The sequence below is a fragment of the Diadema antillarum genome, unplaced genomic scaffold (assembly GCF_040938485.1).
Source record: "Diadema antillarum isolate AM-2024a unplaced genomic scaffold, OU_Dant_1.0 seq00002298_RagTag, whole genome shotgun sequence".
Lineage (NCBI taxonomy): Eukaryota > Metazoa > Echinodermata > Echinoidea > Diadematoida > Diadematidae > Diadema > Diadema antillarum.
Window position 1 is genome coordinate 58,549 of NW_027272920.1, and position 7,228 is coordinate 65,776.

Consider the following 7,228-nt stretch of genomic DNA (forward strand, 5'->3'; position numbering starts at 1 on the left):
ATGGCGCCTATACCAACAATACTTACGAACTTTCGGGTAACGAATATCACCCATTTATAAGTAAAGCAAGGCGATTGTATAAAGCATCACTGTCGACAAAGTGTGTTTTCACCGTTGCGCCATCTGTATTCTAAAAGTTTAAATCAATTATTATTTTTTTTTTTGGGGGGGGGGGTATAATTTATTTTGCTCTCTCTTATCATGGGAGTGCTGTGAAGCGTTGAACGACACTGCAACGCTTGTGTGTAATGCTTTGTTGACTCAGGTGAGGCGAGTATACACGAATTCATATTGGTGCAAGCATTCATCCACTCACGGTTGGATCACTGCTGTGGTAGACTGATTCAAAGCAAATAGCTCTCATAATAATTATTCTTATAGGTACCAAATCTAACCGTGTAGAATACTTTTCGTGTAATGGTCATTGATTATAATTATTGATTTTATAGTTACTAATTCAAAAATTGTTCATGTGTATGAGCAACCCCCATTACATTGGGAGCAAACAATATTCATCGACGATTGTAATTTGAACAAAAGCATTTTCAGTTTACAGTAATTATGCTTCGATATCTTTCTTGTAATTCCGGCCATTTCACTAGCTGTCATCAGGAGTTTTGTTTTTATGCACGAGCTTTGAGAAAAGGCTGTTATTACCATGACAGTCATTTGTCCAGGCTCGCGCGTGTATGTTATAAGCCAACCTTCATCACTCAGCTCAACTTACAGGTAAGTGCACAATTATTCATTTCACTTCATGTATGTCGCAGATCATGAGTGTAAAAATTGTTGAAATTGTAGGCCTATATAGAAAATAGTCATATAGTGTGTAGTACCATACCTATTTCATATGTATGATATTGTTGAAAAGAAAGATATGAAAATGGGTGTTACACAGAGAATAAATTAAATCAAGTCAAATCAAATCAAATCAAATCAAATCAAAATTTCAATTCACAATATTTCATTAGGGCATGCAGTGACAGTTACGATCTCGATCGCCTTCACGCGGATGGCCATCCCCATGTACCGATGCACGCAATAATGTTTGACACAATAATAAGGGCGTGTCTCGGAGGGGGAGGGGGGTATCCTCCCCTCCCACACGAGGGAACTTTTCCATACTTAGAATTGAAATTCATCGATCTGGTATATAGACTTTTGGTGTTATGGAAAATTTTCAGTCAGAAGAAGGAAGAAAATTCAATTTCAGGGGCAATATGAATGACTTCGAGAAAAACAATTTCGATAATAGGGCCTATAATTGAAACTTACAACATGAACATTGCATATATACCATGATGCTGTTTAATGATTATCTTACGGGTTTACTCCCATGCAGCAAACACATAACGTTTTCAGAACATTTCCTAAACGTTTTTTTTTTTTTTTTTTTTTTTTTTTTTTTTTTTTTTTTTTAGGTTCCGTACGTATTCGTATCAAATGGACGTTTTTAAAACGTACATACAACGTCAAAGTTGGGACTTAGCATTGACCGCAAAGCACAGATTTTTTTTTGAAAACGTTTGAAAAACGTCAATGGACGTTACAAAACGTTTTTGTTATGATTGTCTGTTACGTCTTCGTCCTTTATAAACGTCCACAAAACGTTTTTATTAGGTCTGCTACGTCGACTTCGTCTTTAATGAACGTTTAAAAAACGTTTTTATTTGGTCCGCTACATGTTTGTCATTGGTTTCATTATCATAAATATTCATGCCTATTTATGAATATTCAAATAAGAAAATATAAGATTTGAAAACTATAGTTGAAAAAGATGAAAGACAGTGAAATATAAAGATTTATGCTGGGTTCAAACTTTCTGTGTTAGAAATAAAATTACCTACATTATTGTTCAGTTATGTACAATTTCAAATTGTGTTATGAAGAGGTATTTTCATAACAATACATAATTGTTAATAGGCCTAATTAAGGTGTGTGTGATCTAATTTTAGTAACCATGTCTTCATGCATTACAACATTTTGCTGGTATATAAAAGAATGTGATACAGATTCATCAATAATTGGGACTATAGGATGTAGTATAGGCATCTAGGTGGTAGGACATTAGGAACAGGTTAGAATAGGATATACTACTAGAATTAGGATTAGGGTACATTAATCCCAGATTGTGCATGTATAATCTCATAACTTTTTTTTAATACCCAATAAAAAATAAACATTAGACGCTCTTAAAAGGTTTTCTGGACGTTCTAGACGGATATGAAAGGTTCTCTTCACGTTCTGGAACGGGTCATAAGACTTTTTAGACGTTCTTAAAACATTTTTTGAACGTTCTAGACTTTTTTCACAGGTTTTCTGGATGTCCGCAGAACGTCCACAGAACGTTGTGAATATTCTTAAAAGGTTTTACTGACGTCTATAACGTCCAAAAGGTTTTCTGCAGCTCCTTTAAAATTCCGAAAGGGTTTTTATCGGTTTTTTAAACGTTTAAAAAACGTTTTTATAACGTCCATTTGAAACGTTTTAAATACGTCGAAAACCTTCCACAAAGAGACGTTCTGAAAACGTTTTGACAAAACGTCCAAATAACGAACTTCGAACGTTTCAAGAACGTCTAGAAAACGTCCAATTAGCAGGGCTGTTGTGGGACTAAAGATCATTGTGGTCATTTTGTCTATTGTGTGTGGTAGTGCCCGTTGGGGCGCTGTCCTTTTTTTAGTGTAGGTGTCATAAATTTTTATGTTTAAATTGTTGTTGTGTTAATTGTTTGGATGCACTGCCGAATGGACATTGTAATTTCATTTTTTTCTCAATAAAAAAGATAAAAACCCAGGAATACACGAACACAGAAGAATGCAGAAGCATTAAACATAATTAAATGCATATAAGCATGCGGGGTTGTGTATACTTCTTTGCTTGTTTTAAAGGAAACTTTCGCCCATTTCTGGCCCCATCCTCACCCCATCACCCATTCTCAAAAAAACAACAACAACAATAGAATATGTAACATATTCTAAATTGATTACAATAAGTAGGAAATTGATCATCTGAAAATGAAATTGAACGCCCCCAAAAAAGCTCATCGGGACTATCGCGTGAATTTGAATGCACGAGTATAGGAAATGCAGTGCTTTTTTATTTATTTATATATTTATTTATATGTTTTATTTTCACAGGGTGGCTCCGTCAGTGGATTAAACACTGTTGTTCTTGGAGGCCCTGCGTGAACACATACATACAAATAAACACATAACAATAATACAATACCAACATCAAATTTGCAGTATCAAATCTGTATATAACTTAACATAGTGTATTAAACTCAAAATATAACAACAACTAAAATTATCACTGAAGGTGATTAATACCCCGGCCCCTATTAAATGTTGCTTTATAATATGTGATGTCATGAGGGCAATGACGTTAATACCAAATTTGTGCACTTATAAAAATTACAAACAAAATTATTTTAATTTACTGTACAATTACAGATTTAACACTGAGTATAAGACTTACAGCAAATGGAAACATGCTTTCCCCCAGCATCACTACACTTAAAGGACAAGTTCACCTTCATAAACATAAGGCTTGAGAAAATGCAACAATATTAGTAGAACACATTAGTGAAAGTTTGAGGAAAATTGGACAATTGATGCAAAAGTTATGAATTTTTTAAATTTTTGTGTTGGAACCGCTGGATGAGGAGACTTCTACAGCTTGTGAGTCATATGCGTACAACAGTATACATAAAGAAAATGTAAAAGAAAATTCAACATATTTTCACTTTTTTCGCATAATAAAAGAGCACTTGACTTGCCTCTTTCTAAAGGCAGGGGGAATAATATTACCCGTAACATTTGTCCGTAAGGAGTCAGGGGAATGTGTACTTTTTTCAAAAGATGGAATTTTGTGAAATTCTCTTTATATTTTCCTTATATTGTTGTACGCATGTGACATCTAAGTTATTCATACACTGCAGTAGTCTTCTCATCCAGCGGGTACTGCACAAAAACTTCAAAAATTCATAACTTTTGAACGGATTGTCTGATTTTCCTCAAACTTTCAATGATATGTTCTACTAATATTGCTTCATTCTCTCAATCCTTATGTTTGTGAAGGTGAACTTGTCCTTTAAAAACCATCATACACACCAAATTTAACCTTCATAACTTGAATGGCTTATTCTGATACAAAAATGAGTGGTTACCATGGCAACACATATTCCTCGCATTACATTGGAAAATGCATGAATTTGGTTTGACGGGAACGAATAATATGGTATAGAGCTCCATTAAATTAATGAAATTGATCGCTCGGATTCTGAATTTGAATAATGCCCAAACATTTTCGCATTGAGAGGTTTAGTTATACGAGCGACGGGGACTGCGAAGTACCTGCGTGGGAGTTGCCTGCGAGGTACTGCCGCTAAGGGCCTCCTACTAGTGTTCTGCGTGTACCCCTGCGGGCAAGCCCCCGCGACGGGCCCGGAACAAGTTTTTATCATGCTCAATGTCTTGTCACACCGTGTCTGGGGAAGCCTTGCGGCTTTTCTTGTGCTTGTGCCTTTCTTGTGCTATTCATACCCGGAGCTCCCCTATACGAGGCCTTCGTATCTCGCCCATAGTTGCCCAGAAGTGCGCACGCAAGTCCGATTTACCCGCAGCCAAGTTTTGAGCATGACCAAAACTTTTCTGGGTTAGTCGCGGGATTGCCCGCAGAGGTCCACGCAGAACAAGCAGTAAAGGCGGCAGTAACTGACCCTCAGCATGCACACAATTTGCTCGTAGATAGCTCGCTCTTCGCCCGCTCTAACAATGGACTGCAATGACCAGCTATACAGGGATATTGGCAGTTTCGTCACCGTTCCTTGCCAGTTAAACACCCGGTTATGCTCGTAGAATGCCCGCAGATGACACGCGCTTCCAGCGCATAGGCCTAGGCATAGATCCACGGTTAACTTACGTACTTCAAGCGGGTCAACATGCCTGTGACTTGTGGCAGCTACGGGCATCCTACCGGTGTTCTGTGTGCAGTGGACTTTTGCGGGCAAATCCCGCGATTCAGCTTGGGAAAAAAAAGTTTTGGTAATAAATCGGACTTGCGTGCTCACCTCCGGGCAACTATACGGGCGAGATACGTGCTAGGTACTGTCAAGTGCGGGCCAACTGCGGGTAATTCTGACGCGTTGTGACATTTGTGGGTAATTCTGGGATCAACCTTCATCCACCCACCAAGTTTCATCCCAATGAACAGACAGACAGACAGACAGACAGACAAACAAAGAAACGTTGATCAAATTCTGATTCGCTCCTTTTTTCATTATCATAATGCAAGCAACGAGTTTTGACATTTACAGTAAAAATGGACATTTTGACATTTGTGGTTGACGTGTTATGACATTTGTTGTCACGGACGTTTTGACACGTGGTAATTTTTACATTATTTTGTGGTTGACGTGTTTATATGACATTATTTTTTGGTATAATTTTGACATTTTGTGGGCTCTGGTACAGTCCGTCTCCCTGCTTCGATCGTGGTGGAGGCGTAAAAAAAGGGGAGGGGGGAGAAAAAAACTTAAAACATCGCTTGTATTACTTGCCCGAAAATAAAAAACACGTAAAGTGTAACAAAATGAAACTCCCCTTCCCTCCTCCCCCCCCCTCCTCCGTAAATCTCTCACTCGAGTCCTTCTCTGTATACTGCATGATGACAGCGACATAATGTGTCGAGTGTTTATTTATAGGGTTAGTTAGGCTTCATATACTTTGTTTCGTATGTGATTAGTATGTGATTTATTGCACATGACTGTGGGGAATGCACCCATTATCATAAACACTGTTGTAATTTTTTATGCCTCCGCAACGAAGTGGCCGGAGGCATTATGTTTTCGGGTCGTCCGTCCGTCCGTCCGTCCGTACGTCCGTACGTCCGTACGTCCGTCCGTACGTCCGTCCGTACGTCCGTCCGTCCCGTTTTGTTTTTGTCGATATCTCAAGAACCGTGTGGTGGTTTTACATCAAACTTGGTATGAGGGTATATCCTTGGGGGATAATACTTTGTGTGGATTTTAGGGTCACAGGGTCAAAGGTCAAAGGTCACAGGTTATTTTTTGAAAAAAAATTTGAAATTTCATGTTTTTCTCCATATCTCGCAAATGGTTCAAGGTATCTTCAAGTATATATGCTTGTACCGATGGGCAGTGATTATCTAGGGAAGTTGGGGGTCATGGGTCAAAGGTCAGGGGGTCAAAGGTCAAGGTCAACTCCTCAAAATATCACTACTTTCCTTAAAATGCAATATGCCTGAAGGTTTTTTTTTTTAACTTGATGTATGGCATGTATTACCCTATATATATTTTTGGGGAAGTTTCTTGCCAAAAGGTCAAAGGTCAAACGGTAAAAGGTCAAGTGAAAGTGCTAAATTGCACTTTTTCCTCCATATCTCGAAAGTAACTCAAGGTATCATCATGAAACTTACATATTTATGCATGTTCAACCTAACAGTGATTCTCTTTGGAACTGTGAGGTCAAAGGTCAAAGGCCAGGTTTAGATAATGCTATTTTCCCATTTGATACTGAAATTATACTTTTTCTCAATACCTTGAAAATTACTCAATGCATAAACTTATAAAAGGGTCAAAAGTCAAGTAAAAATCATCAGTTCCCCAAATACCTGCACTCTGACATTTTAATCATTCATCCAATTGAACCTAGTTCTAGGAAAGTGAACATTCAGCACATTTGTGTCAAACCTGTCATTTTAATATTTTGCCAATTGTGTGAAACTGTCATCACACATTGTCAAGACATTGTACTATAGACCTATTAGGAGAACCATGCATTATGGCGGAGGCATATCAGTAGCCGTAGCGATATATCTAGTTTTAACATACTTACATTTCTCCCCATTTCCAGCATTGCCGTATATACTTAGATATTTTGCAAACTTATCAATTCCGTTTGTTGTATATTGTAATGTACTTAAAGGGACTGTACCGTACTGGTTGAGGTGATGATTCAGGTTTATATCATTTTTTGTTTGTTTTTTTGTGAGATAATGAGAAACCTCTGGAATATAAAAGAGCATACAACATGCAGTGTATTTCAAGAAGAATCCAACGTTTATTTGATAAAAATTGGTCATGAAATGGATGAGATATTGAAACAAAAAGCAATCCAATGACTGCATGGGACAGGCCACGGCTTTTATTATAAGATCTCTTCGATTTACCTTGTTTTTAGATATCTCATCATATACGTCAAAT